The sequence below is a fragment of the Melanerpes formicivorus genome, unplaced genomic scaffold (assembly GCF_026170545.1).
Source record: "Melanerpes formicivorus ecotype bairdi unplaced genomic scaffold, bMelFor1.0.p_v2 SCAF_5, whole genome shotgun sequence".
Taxonomy (NCBI): Eukaryota; Metazoa; Chordata; class Aves; order Piciformes; family Picidae; genus Melanerpes; species Melanerpes formicivorus.
In genome coordinates, this window is record NW_027142357.1 from 31,674,457 (window position 1) to 31,688,821 (window position 14,365).

Sequence of the window (14,365 nt, forward strand, 5' to 3'; positions counted from 1 at the left end):
TTGGCTTTGCGGGCTGCAAGTGCACACTGAGAGCTCATGTTGAGCTTTTTGTCCACCAGCACCCCCAAGTCTCTCTCCTCAGGGCTGCTTTCCAGCCAAACAGTATTCTCATGTTGTCTCCGTAGCCATTCTTAGGCCAGGCACTAGGTCATGGTGCTAGGCTTAGAAAGAAAGGATTCAAAACTTGTTTTAAAGAAGAGTATTTTCATGTATTTTTAAATTTAATCTCAAGTTCCACCTTCAACGTTCTCATTAAGCAAGAAGCTATTCCTCATCTAAACCTGATCATTCACCTCCTGTTCCTCAAGGAACTTGAGTTCATATTTATTTATCCTGTGCTGTTGTTCTGAGTTGTTTCTGGGGTTTTGTTCTGATGATTACAGCATGTTTGTTTGATTTGGCTGTACAATATTAAATATATCCCTCTGGAGGAACAATATGTTTTCTTGTTGGCATAAATATTTTTTCCTTTCAGAATTCATCATTTTAATGTGGTTAGTGCTTGCTAGCTGTGAAGTGCCAGGTATGTTCAAGAAACTTAGAAAGCCTTGGAACAGCATGGTTCCAGCTAGACAGGTCATGTAGGGATAACACAGAATCATTGCCTAGAAAGGAGGAAAGGTTATAGTGAGATCAGAAATTAGCATTAAGACCAGGTCTTATAGCAACGCTGCTCATTAACCAAGGACATTAGAGAACATTTGAGATAATCCAAGTTCAAAACAAGTATTAGCAAGAGGTTTGGTATTGGAAACAAAACTGTGTGCGCAGAAGGGCTTCAAAGGGAAACAGTTGCGAATTCCCTTTCCCTTCATATAGGGGATCAAGTCAAGTAAACACAGATCATAGTATTTGTAAGAATACCTTCAGTTCAGCAGTGGGGGGCTGTACTGGTATTCAGTAGCTCTTAGACATTCAGAATTTCTGCTGAAGGGTCCTTTCTTCAGTCACTTGTCGGTGTGTATGCATGCAGCAGCCACGGCTTTCTTGGGTCTAGTCCGAGTTATACAACCAAGTAGGTGTTGATACTAGTGTGTGCCGGTGGTCTTGTCCAGATTTGGCTGACTCTTGGTGTGCTGAATGTATCAGGTCCTGGGGACTGTCTTCAGAGCTGATCAGTTCTTGGGAAAACTAAACAACCCATTGTCTCAGCTCGTACTGTTCCTCTCTTCAGCTTTCTGTGTGCTGGTAAGGGCTTCTTCAGAAAAACCTGCACATGAAACCTACCAAATCTCATCCACAGATTCTCATGTGGAAGAGGCCTTTGTGGCATGGCCTCATAAAAGGGGCAGTATGTGCTTATGGGCAAAAGGGCACAGACAGACAGTGAGTTAATTGATTTTAAATTTTTGAGCAAAGCCACTTCCACCTCAGTCTTGGTGTTGCCTGGTTGAGTACAGCTGTGAGTATGGAGGTTCATAAAGCATCATAAGAACAGGAGGAGGCAGAGGAACATGGAGGGCAAGCCATAGAGAAGCATGGAGCTGGACAGGCAGACGAGGGAGATGAGTTTCTGTGAGAAATGGAGACATTAGACATGAGAGAACCAGAAGAAGAGATCACACCACACAGTGCATTGATATTGTTTTCCTTAGATCCCAATAAGAGTTTACCTCTTCTTGCCCCTTGGTCAAAGAGGGAGGAAAAGGCTCTGAAGGGCCATTCTGATTGCTTCTGCTAGTCCATAAACTGACAGTGTTTTCAGTGATCTGAGGCAGTATTTATTCTGGAGCCAAGTTATTTCTGCTGCAGGATGCCTCAGGAGGTACTCTCCCTGCCTTGTAGACAGTACTCTCCCCACCTTGTAAACCACATGCATGCCTTGCTGTTGGCAACCTACATCTGAGAGACAGACATCCAAAATTTCCCCCAAACCAGAGTCACAGCTGCTGCTCTCCAGACCAACTTTATGTTTCTGTTTGGATCTTGCATTAATTTAAAACCCACCAACAATCAAACTCTTACTCCTCAAATGTGTGGGGACAAGAAACAGAGGGGCGTGAAATGTATGGCAGAACTCCACAACTCCTTTTTTTCTCCCTGGGTTCATTTTTCCTGACACTACAGCATCACTTCCTGACTGTACTTGTGAATAAACAGTTATTGGAAGAACATGGCTGGACCACACATGCGTATTTTCCACTCTTGTGGAGAAAAGCTGTGTGTCAGCTGGTGGTTATTTATTTTCACAAGAGTCAGTTGGGTTTGTTGTCATGTCTTTAGGGCACCACCCCTCGAGGTGCTGAGCCTTCTCAGCTTGCAGAGGCTGCAGGAAGAATTGGGGGTGGAAACCAGCTGTGACTCACAGGTCTCAGGCCTCAGTTGGTGTTATTACTTCTGAAAGTTTTCCAGTGTTGATATTTATTGTGTGATCTTGAGAAGTCACTAGAAAAGGACAGCAGGGGGTCTAACCCAAGGGAACAAACACTTTCCTTAACCAAACTATGTGATGTTCCTTTAAAATTGAAGTTGGAGTTGTTAAACCATCAATTGAAAGTGTGACATTTATATAGAGAGAAGAAAGTAAATTGAAACACATCTGGCTTGCTACAGATAATGCAATGAGAGCAGATTTATTTAGTTAGTTTATAAATGTGACTGATTCTCCCTGCAAAGGCAAAAGGCCATGTTCTGTATCTGTTGCTTCAGACAAAATGGGAAAAGTGGCATTCAGCAGGCTGGTCCTTGCCTCCACTGCTAGGTGCTGCACATCCTCCACTGCACAGGCTGCCATTGTGTGCTGGGGCACTTCCAAGATGGACAGCACCTTGTCTCTGCTACCCACTTATCACTGTAGCAGCAGACCCAGGCGGGGGACAATTTCTCCTTGCTTTGTGTTGGCTTAAACAGCTGCTGAATGTAGGGTACACGTTGGGGGCTGAGGGGTCTGATTAGTCAATCTTCTGGCTTTTGTTGCAGTGGCTGAGCATATACAATAGAGGTGTGAACCAGACTTTCAGGGGTTGATCTTTGTGGTTTTCCTTTTGAAATCTTTGAGGTTTTGTATCTTTTCAGAGATCCTGGTCTCAGTGCTACATCCATTTATTTTGCACAAACTCTCTTCCAACCCTGAAGTTCTGCTGGCCACGCCAGAACCTCTGCTATCTTTTGCCTTTTTTGAAACCTCTGCCCCTCAAGCTTTCTAGGAGAGAAATTTGAGGACTGAGAAAGGACTTTATAAACCAACTCTTTCTCAGGCTCATCCAGTTGCCCCTTTATGACCCTCTCATTGTGTGATGCCTATGTGTTATTTATGAGCACTTGGCTGCTCGCTTCCACAAAACAGATAACATTGTTGAAGCTGAAATGCAATTACTTCTGTGGTACTGCACACTAGGAGGAAGGGGATGAGAGCTGTTGCACCGGGTTAAGCAGCTGCTAGGATCAGAGATGCAAGACAGAAAAGATAAGTAATTTGAAGAAATGGAAAGAAAACAGGATGAAATATAAGTCAGGGTGGCTTTTTTTTTCTTCACCAGTGTAGGGAAACCACCTTGCTGTGTACCAGATGAATATCTGGCTCTAAGCATCTCATAGCTCTGCATACCATTCAGCCCTTTAAGAATCCATTGACTGCTTAGGGTTTTCTTTTAGCAGCAGCAGGATTTGCCTCCAGCCTTTGAATAAAACACTTTCCCTGCAAGGGGGGAGATAAATGAATAAAAATAGTTCAGTAAGAGCTGGGCTAAAGCAGATGTCTTCTAAACAAATATACAACTTGTTTTCCATCTGCTGGTTCCCAGTTCATGGTTGTTGTGAAAGGGAAAGAGCAGCACTGCTGCATTTCAGGAGAACATTTCAGAAGGATGTGCCTCCCAGGGTAGAGATCTGAAGGGTGGCCACTCACATGCATCAACCTGGCATATTTTGTGATAGGAGTAATAGAACAACTGCTAAAACTGATCCTAATGAGCAGGGTTTTCCTTTGCATTCCTTAATGTTATATCTGATAAATTCCCCAAAGGATTCTGGGCATCCCATCCCAATGTAAAGCCTAAGGCTAAATAGCTTAATAGGATAAGTGCTTTATAAAGCAGCTCTGTAATATTTTAGTTGTCTTCTTTCATTTTGGTAACAAGCATAAGGGAAGCTAATGTCCCAGCATACAAGGATTTTGCAATCACCATTAATGGAGATAATTCCCCCCATGGGAAACCATCTAAAATACCATCCCAAGAGCTAGAGCACTTTCCTAGCTTTTCTTTTTAATCACAACAGATTGGGTCTCTCTTGCTAAATTTCTTTATGCAGGAGATGAGAAAATAAATCTAGCAAAGAGAAGTGATGTTTAAATCCTTAAGATAAAGGCTTGATGAGGGGCAATAAAGGAGTAATTCTGAGTGTCCCAAGGCAGCATCTCTATGATTGAGGAAAATTAAATAAAATCATTGCAGCCATTAGCAGTTTAGTGGGTTTTAAATGAGTCCTGAATTGGGAAGAGTTTTTACCTTTTTCCCATTATCATCACTAGCAGGAGAAGTCTCACTTGCTGTTTGTTCCATTTTGATGGTAAATCCTGTTTTAACAAATATTCAGACAAGATGCAAAAGAGTCTTCAGCTGCATGGCATGTCTGTGATAAATGCTATATTCATAGCTCTTGGTCTACTGCAAAGCAGTTGGAGTCATTTTATGGCTGAGACAGCCAGGTTGCAGAGCAGTGGTGGGAGTTACCAGAGCTCACTACTACCCCAGTATGAGGTTCTGTTTCAATCCCACTTCATGATGTCTCCTTACTTGTTCAGATCGTTCTTTGGTGTCTTTATGGTGTTACAATTAGAATGTCATCCATGTCCATCTTGTCTTCACCATCTTTAGCTCTGACTTAGTAGGCCAAACTTACCTGTTTTCATCATTCAAACTCTAGTTAGGTTTAACTCTAGACACAGTTTAACCAGAAGTCAGCAAGTGCTACAAGAACCTTGTTTGGTTCCTGGAAGCATTTTTCTTTTGAGCTGGGGGGGGAAAATGTCCTTTCTGGGGCTGAATGCCAGATTACAAATGAAATGTGCTGTAAGAATGAGAACATGCAGAGGAAGGAGAAGCCTTTAAAAAAGTTGATTTAATGTTATTTAGTCTGTCTTTTAAAAATGCCAAAGCATCTTGCAGTGCTCTTAGAATCTGTTTTACATGTCTTCCAAATGTACAGCAGTGGAGATTAATGCATTGGTTTGTTTTTTAATTAACCAAATCTTGGAACTGGGTTTGGACATTTACTGCAAACCCTTTTATTTAAATGCTTTCTTATTTATGGCGCCACGCTTGGAATGTTATACATAGCATTATCTGACTATTAACTCTTACAACAAAAAGGATTTTAGGATTAAATAAATTGCAAGCATTCCTTTTAAATTGCTGGAGCCAAAAGGGTTAGGAATGTTAGATTATCCAGATGCAGCCATTTCCCCTGCAAAGCCCAGTGGCACTTTACAGGGGCTGTAGTGGCCGAGCTGGATGGAAGAATTCACTGGAAGCAGCAACTGGATGTGGGGCTTGAATTGCACACCCTCTACTCAGCACACAGGGTAGGTGACCAAACTTCTTCGTGGGCAGCCAGTAGAGAGAGGGAATGCCAGCCTTGATTCAATACAACATAAGCTCCATGCTGGGCATATATTTATTGTCCTTTGCAGTCAGTCAGGTCAGAACCTTTCGTGCTTTCTTTGCTAGGCTGTGGTGGGTGTGCCAAATTACTTCAATGCATTGTGAGTTAGAGGCAGCATTATGAGCTGCTGTAATGTGAAAGTGATTATTCCAGGAGCTGTTTCAGGGATGCACGTTTCTAATGTGGGAGTGGGCACAGTTGTCTGTTTGGTGCAGAAAAATAGATGTTTTCTCTTTTCATTGACTGCAATATAGCAAATAGAGAACTTACGTAAATGTGTTGTGTAAAAGTGCACTTATGAGCTGTCTGAGTTCAGCTGCCCATCAAACCCATGTGTTCCCATCTCCATTTTTGGAAATGAGTTATAAGTCCAGGTCGAACAGTGTCCCTTTTAAGTATGTGGGGACTGACCTGAGTTTGTTTCCCTTCTCAAGCAGTTTATTGCTTTGAACCTTTATGATCGAAACTGGAAAGTTTTATGAGCCTGATACTGGCTTCAAGCCAACACTAATCTTCTAGGCAGGGAAAAGTCCTGGGTTTAGATCCAAAAATGAAACATTTCCTTCCTGCTGTCACACCTGTTTCCATTGAAGAGTGTCTACTGCATAAAGAGTTGCTACCATTTTCAGTCAGCTGTTCTTTGAAATGAGTCATTTTCTGTGCACTCCTCTTCAGCTTCCACTAAAGTGTGTCCTTGGGTGATTTAAGTGTTATGCAAACAAACTCTTGAGTGGATGATCATTTCCTCACCTGAGCTCTCACATTCATGTGTTATTCCACTGTCTACTGCGTAGTGTGCAGTGGTTTAGTCCATCTGCCTTTTTTTATTTTAAGGAAAAAAATAAATCCTATCCTTCATTTCTTTCTACATCTAGGATGTAAGATTCAACCTCCTTGTTGCCAGCAACTTTGTTCACTAATGAAGTGCTGCAGTCTCACTGTCTAGTGTTAATTTCATTCAGTGATTTGGCTGAATGAACTGACTGACCCAGTGCTCTGCTTAGTATGACTCAGCTGTACCTGCAGGCAGGGATGTTTTTCTTGGTTTTGGTCACAAAGTCAAAGTTTTGTCTTGTTTTATTTACCTCAAATACAGCAGAAATCAATGTCGTCTTAAATATCATTGCTAATTAGGTTTTTGTGTTAAAGAGAAAGGAAAAGGAACAGGAAGAGGGAGGACAGTAAATAATGAGTTGCTCAGTTCCACAGAAATGACAAGAGATTGAGTGTTACTAACAGAGAAGAGCAGAAGGAGAAGGTATCAAGTGAACCTGTCTCTCATGTCAGTGGATAAATTTGGCATGTTTCAGCAAAATGGGCAGTGGGAACAAGTGATGTTGTGACTTTCTGGTCTGACCTGTAGACTTGAACAGTAATGTGAGTGTTCCATCTGAGATTACTTGTGAAAAGGAGAGCAAAGGGTACTTGTGACAGCCCTTTGGTCTGACCGCTGTGGTTGGTATTTTGCAGACAGAAACACTGTAATGCAGTGTGACTGGGTAGGAAGAGGTGGGAATGAGGAATCATGCCTAAAGAGTGAAAAGTGAGAAGCAGGATAATAGGAGCAGCAATAAAGCCCAGAGGCTGAGATGGGGAAAAGAGCAGGGAGTGAGGGCATATGGAACAGCCCCAAACAGTGGATGGGAGTCCCTCACAGAGCAGAGGCATGAGCAAAGCTCCACCAGATCCACAGCCCTCTGGGAGACTAGCTATGCTCAGGAGGCTGAATGTGTCTTGCTTGCCTGAGAGGAGCCCGGTGAGAGCAATCTATGGCAAGTAACCTACTGTGACTTGATTGTCAGGCTGCAGCTGAAAAGGAATGACACCCTCCAAAGATACCAGCAAGCCTGCTGGCTCAGATTGCTTCTCTAGAAATCAGATGGTACCACTTAAAGATGCATTTTGTGATGTTGTGCTCATGTCTTTCACCAAAGAGTAGGAAAAATGGTTGTCTTTTGGAGTAGGCTTATTGCAAGGAAATTAGGGACCATGAGTAATGAATCCATTTGACAGCAGAGCTTTTGATTTTACAACATGCTTGTAACACCTGGAGCACTTAGTACCTTGTTAACCAAATTAGCATATGCTAAAACTGACAAAGCATGAGCAGCTATTAATCACATGCCAAACTGTCCAAGATCATACTTTATTATAACTGCAGAAGCAGAAAATGTAGTTTGGGCTAGAAGCATTGTCTAAAAGCACGTACAACTAGTTACAGTAAAACCAAAGACTACTGAATCAGAAACTGATGCAATAAAGCAAGCCAACATACCACAGACTGTGTTGCCTCATAGGCAGTGGAAGAGCTATAGCAGGGTCTAAGTGGAAGTCACTTATCCTGAAGCTATAAAAAGAGCCTTAAATGATTTGTGCTGAGCAATCACTGATAGTAGTTCCATCCTGTAGCCTGTGCAGGTTGTTTCTAGTGTATCACAGAAAAATGAAGCATTGGCAAAACATGACTGCAGTGTGAAAGCAAACAGACGTGCACCTACACTTGAGCAACTTTAGATTATACCCATCGTGAATCATTTTCAGTCTCTAGGGTTCAGGGTTAACATTAAAGCAGAGTTCAGCTGTCAGACATAGGTGATCCTTGACCTCTGTTGCAAGACAGCTTTTAGAGATAATAATGTAATGGGACCGTTTAGTCCTGTCCAGACTGAATGGGACAACAGATCTGTGTCAAAACCAAGGTCCATTTGCATGGCTGCTATGGAGCTGCTTTCCAATTTCTCTTCAAGCAGTCTCTTAATCTAGAAGATTAAGTCAAAACTGATGCAGCTTCTAAGGATGTAGTAAGCACAGAACTACAGATTGTTAGAGCTTGGAAGGGTCGTCAAAAGATCATCTAGTCCACCCCCTCTTGCCAGAGCAGGATCACCTAGAGTAGGGATTGTGTTCCTGCATGAAATACAAATAATACAAAAGATCCTGAAAAACATTTGGAAATTGCATTTGACCTGAAAATGAAACCAGTAAGAGGATTCATAAATGTCAAACCATTGCACTTCACCTGTGACTTGATGAAGAGATTGCACTTCTCAAAATCTGCTGCATCTCACTTGTAGTTAATACAGCTGAATTGGGACCCTGGTATACCGACTCCCAGCAGTAACAATGAAACTGCAAGTAAAGGGCATGAGTTAACACTGGATTAAACCTGGTTCATGTGACTAATGCCAGTTAGCACCTCTTCATAGAAAACAAAAAATTAAACTAGCTTGGTTTTAATTTTTTTTATGAGGTTATAGTTCAGATAATTGAGGAATTATTATCTCAATGATAGGCTTTTTGAGGCTGCATGGAATTCTTATTAGCAAAGCAGGACAACAGAAAATGCACATGCCATGTACTAAATGGATTGAAACTTGGCTAGTTGGCAGGTATAAACAGAATTATTACAGGGCAGGCAAGCTTGTAGAGAAATCCTAAACTGATTTGTTCTTACCATTGTGATAGGAGAAAGGTTTTAACTTAATTTTCCATGGAAACAGGGTTTTCTTTCATGTTTCCCACATCTGTGTGCTCTGCCCTCTAATACTTTTGTACTTATTGGGCAAATTTCAAGCAAATTGACAGAAGCTTCTGCTCTGATTATTTCTAAGGAGATCACTGTAAGGACAGGGAGGGAGACAGAAGATGCTCTAATTAGAGAAAGGCAGTAGTATGAACATGTGTATTTATGGACTCGTGTTACTAGAGAATCCAGATGACTGAGAGAACTAATAGATGCCTCAGACCTTCAGAAAAAGCTTACACTGTAGCTGGATGGTGACCACATAAACCCAGATCTGTGGGAAGCTGGCCTGCATAGGTTGTGCTCCATGGGAACTACTAATTATCCATGAAATTCTGAGGGGGAAAAAAAAAGCCACTCATGCCTGCAGTTGGGTGAGCAGTCCAGAACAAGAAAGCCTGCTGATCCAAATAGCTTGGTCAGATTGGCACAGTTAACAGGACAACCCCTAAGACATGCAATGTCACGGAGAGAGGAGTATCAGCCCCTCGTGTAGGTGCAGGGGTTATCAGTGGTGTGGAGGAGACTGGTGATTTCACCAAAGTTGTGGTGGCTTTTGCTTTGCTAGAAATGTGCTAATCCAAAGTGTGCATTTCTTGCAAGAAAAAAAACAAACCATGAGTTCAAATGCAAGCTTGTCCTCGGTCTCATGAAAAGATGACTGCCACTATCTCGTGTTTCCAAGACACAGAAGGGATATAGGACAGTGAAGCAGCCCAAATTAAACACTGGACAAGAAGCACAGTTGGAGTTAAAACCACTGTCATCTGGCACAGGCCTTCTGTTAGGTTATTTTGCCTTCCATATCAGTATGTTCCCAGCTTTAAGCAGCAAACCAATCCATGTGAACATTAAAAAGCACCTTCCTTATATGAAAGTTCCTAACAGTTTGGGCCACTCAGCACCCCAGAGATGTAATTATGTCTGCTCTGTTGCTAACTCTTTCAGATTTTAATTGTTTTGAAAACACATCTGTAGCAGCATATACAAGAGCAACAGGGTAACAATAACAATAAAGTTGTGTTGTGTTTTTGGTATAAACTCTTTGGTTTGGAGTTTACAATTTATGTGTTCTGGAACTGGATTATTGCCTCGTAAAACAATGCAGCAGCCTTTTCTCATTTAGTTAGCCATCCATTTTTATTAGGGTGCTCTATAGAATGCCTGCAATAATATTATAAGGTGCAGAAGGTTCATTATTTCACAACAAGCAGCTAGCCAAGACCATTATTATTTTTACAACAGCCAATCTTGCTATTGAAAGATAGTTTTGATTATAACCTTTTTATCCCTTCCTCTTCTCTCTCTTTCCATTGCTAAAAGCAGAGATGTGCAATTGTTCCTTTTCAGACTGCTTTTCCACTGCCCCACAAACATGTCATTTTCATTGAAATGGATGGATTATAATGGGAAGAGATCAGTGTTAATGCACTACTGGAATACAGCCATCCTCAAGAGAGCTTATAATACTATCCAGTCTTCCTAAGCTTTAAAATCTGCAGTTTGGACAATCTGCAGCTCTAATAAGAAGCCTAGTTCTGAATTTTCCCTACACTTACAATTCTTTGATGCTCAATTATTGTTTGGGTTCTCCTCTAACAATCATGTTGCTATGACAACTGCCTTGCATAAAATCCAGTGCTCAGACAATACAGCCACCACTTAAGAGCGGGGCTCCAGGCTCATAAAAGTTGAAATTGTTGCTCAAAGAGAGTACTGAAGATTAATGACTCTGTTGTGAGCACCATGGAGCAAATTTCTGAAAATCATGGTAATTAAATAAAAAATATATGCAGGGTGATGTGTTCTTTGAGTCAGGAGTGTTCTCTGAGTCAGGAGTGTTGACACCTGCTGGGACTGGTGGAGTTACTGCCAATCTGTAGTAAAAACATCTGTGGGTATCGCTCCTGCGTATAGTCTCCTTATGCCAAATAGCTAAGGTGTTTAATTAGCTCTGGTGGTTTTCCTTCCCCCCTTCTCTGGTTGTAAACTGAACATATTGACTGGGGCTTGCCACTGGGGCTGGAACAGGTTGGCTTATCCTGGGCTGGTGCTGTGTGCCATGCTCGTTCAGCCTAATGGCTCCCTTGATGAGACCAGTGCTCCATTTCCTGCCACTGGCCTGCTGTAATTTTGTGGGCACATTCCTGGTTGTAAGGAAGATGAACAGAGCTGCAAATTGCTTGTGCCGAATCGTAAACCAGGCCTTGTTTCATGACACCACTAAGCACATGCCTCTAATGTTAAGCATATGCTGTGCTCTGCTCACCGGGAATAGACTTAGCACGGGTTTGAGGTTAAGTGTGTTTCTGCATCCTGCACTAGTTTGAAGATCTTGAGAGCTGTGAACCTCACTGGGAGGATGAATTAAATACGTTGATTATATTTGCAAAATTGTTAGCTGTGTTCATATTCAGTAATAACATCTCTGCTATTACATGCCACGTTAGTTATAACCAGCTGTCATGCAGCAGGATTTAAAATGATCTTAACAGGAACCTAAGAAAGGCATTTTGTCTCCCCCAAAGACAGCAGTAAACAGTCAGTTTGGAGTTTGCCTCCCTCTGAAGGTGAGTTGTACCCCTCAGGACAGACTCCAAAATCACATCTGTTTGAGAGCAGTGTATTGCAACCTTATGTTACTAAAATCAGAAGAAACATGTGTACTAGGAAAATCCTAGCTTAGGAAAAAAATCTCCTGTGTTCTAAGGGTATAAAAATATTAACTCAAACCATGCACATAAAGGCTGGGGCCATCTTTGTTCACTGCAGGGCCTTCAAAATCTGTTTCATATCAGGGCTGTTTGCCACGTAGGACCTCTGTGCCCACTGAGAAACCTGCAAGTACAAGGAATTAATGAAAAACTCATGAGGTGTCCACACTGCCAAGCAAAGAAGGAATACATGCAATCTCTAAGGGAGCAATAATTCATTCTGAGACCTGTACCTGTTTTCTTAAATTAGCTGTTTATATGTTAACTTCCTCAAATCAGCAGCTTAGCCATCTGTTTCAGTTAGCCTTTGGCAGCAGTTTAATCATTGTAGGAACTAGGGGTAAGGGAATCAGTAGGCCTAGAGGGTTTGCAGGGACCATGCCCATGAGATTGAATTTAGCATCAGGCCACACAGTGCTTAACTAAAGGGTGAATTTGCATTTCTGGAGAGGGTAAAATCCCTGCTGGCTCCAGCATGGGAGTAATGCTGGTGGGGATGCACAGCTGTAGTGAAATGTGGTATTGCTCCTTTGATTTTTGTTTCCATATCCAGGACATGAGCATCTCTGAGGACTGCTAGGTACTCCCTTGATACAGTGAAAGCAGCGATGATAAGAATAAATACATTTGGACCTGTGAATTTGCTAACCTGCCATTGTACTAGTGCAGCCTTCTGCTACTGATGAGCTTTAGGCCTGAGCTATATCATAGCAAAAGCCTAAGAAGCATTCAGGCATCTGGGCCAGCCTTTTCCAATGGGGTTATTTCATGTTGATTGCTCCAAATTAGGCATACATAAAATTTATAATGTGTGGGTGCCTGTGCATAGAAATGTAGCTTCCTCTGTACATACAGAAAATAAAACTATCCTCCTTGTTTAAGGCTGGGATGAACATTTCTGTCACATTAGGAAGACAACCTTATTTTGTTCTGCAGCTGCTTTTTAAACACTACAGGATCTCTTTTTAATCTTAGGCTAAGTTCACAACGAGATGTTTCAAACATCTGCTAACTATTATGGGCCATGCCTGCTAGTAGAGGTAATAAATTATAGCCAAGAAGGGAATCAAATGTCTTAACAGTGTTTTTGTTCATTGCTGTTCTCCTTCAGTGTTATCTGTTCTCTTTTTTAGCATGGTAGACAACATGCCTGCATAGAAGATTGTGCTGTGGGTGAGGAGGGTGGGATCACAGTGGAATGAAGGTGACACCCTCTATTTTAAGTTAGGGGGAAAACAACAAACAGCTTGGCTTCTCTTGTCCAGAGCAGAGAGAAATCAAAATCAATCACAAAAACACAGCCTCTGTGCTACATGCCAAAAACAAGATGGGTGGTTCTAGCAGAATATGGGAGAGAGGGCATTTTAGTTTCCTCCAAAGGGGAGATAACAGATCAGTTTTCTCGTTTGTCATGGAAACCTTTTGTCAGCCCAGTAACAATGACGTCAAGGTGGCAGTGGCGCTGAGACAGGGTCAGTTAATACAGCACACACCTGTTGAACTGCCAGAGGGGAAGGTACGTTGGCTTTTACATTTTCCATCTCCAGTTCTAAACATGTTTGGAGGAAGGTTTCGAGAGGGTTATTCAAATCCCAGGGCAGTTTTTCTGGGCTATAGCAGGTGAGCAGGTGGTGCTGGAGCTTTCACTCATGAAGAAACCCAGATAAAAGTCATTTGCTCAAGCAATGCCATTCTACAAACCCTCCTATTTGGGGAATCCTTTTAGAGGGTGGTGAGAGTAGACTCGTACCTCAAAAGAAGAGCACTAGGTGCCTTCAGGGCATTTCCTTTGCCTGAGAGTAAAGATCTTGCTGCATTTACTAAAGGATCTTTTCAGAATCAGTGCTATAAAAAAGGAAAAGCAAACCTGTATTTATTGTGCCACATCTGTAACTGTAGAGGTATAACAATAAGCTTAGCCCGTTGCTGGAATTACTGCCAGTTTTTCCAGTAACGCTTTCATGCTGGAAACAAGCACTGTTGATTGATTGATACATTTTCTTTTATGTAAAGTGAGGGTAGATTACTTTTCATTTCAGTATTGCTTTTGTGACTAACTTCCCATTTTTTTTAGCTCTTTTAAAAAATCAGCTCACTTCGTTTCACAGGAATAATGTCTTAGCAGGGGAAGCAGTTAATTTTTGCTGGACTGCTCGTGTTTATTAGCAAAAACACAGGTGATGTGTTTGCAGAAGGCTTTGAATCAGTTAAAGAATTGAACTATGTCAGTAGCTGGTGCAGTTACTGTTACCATGGCTAAACCATCAATTTACATTAGTTGCATTTACTGTTTATTGTGACACATAGTTCCAATAAATTAAAGCTTGTCCGTGTTATTGCTAAACAATGGGCATGAAACTGAGTATTTTCTATCGTGTAGGTTGTAAGAGGAGAAGAAAAGTCGATGGAATCATTATGGATAATGATTCAGACTTTAGTGGGTTGCAAAGTAGATGACATAGGGTGATCAGAAAAGGGAAATTAAGTCACCCAATGTAACTGAAATTTACTATAAGAGTAGGGG

At 41.7% G+C, this 14,365-nt stretch overlaps 1 protein-coding gene across 8 annotated transcripts in view; it reads left to right on the forward strand.

Moving 5' to 3' along the window:
- The window catches only part of KALRN (kalirin RhoGEF kinase), a 556,957-nt gene that overhangs the window by 422,329 nt on the left and 120,263 nt on the right, over positions 1-14,365 (forward strand). The window contains exon 1 of one of the 8 annotated variants that reach the window (XM_068139023.1): positions 5,380-5,524. The exons of the other annotated variants lie outside the window; for them this stretch is intronic. The gene's annotated coding sequence lies outside the window, so the exon portion shown is untranslated. Of the gene's footprint in view, positions 1-5,379; positions 5,525-14,365 lie in introns of those variants that run through there. 8 annotated transcript variants of the gene reach the window in all.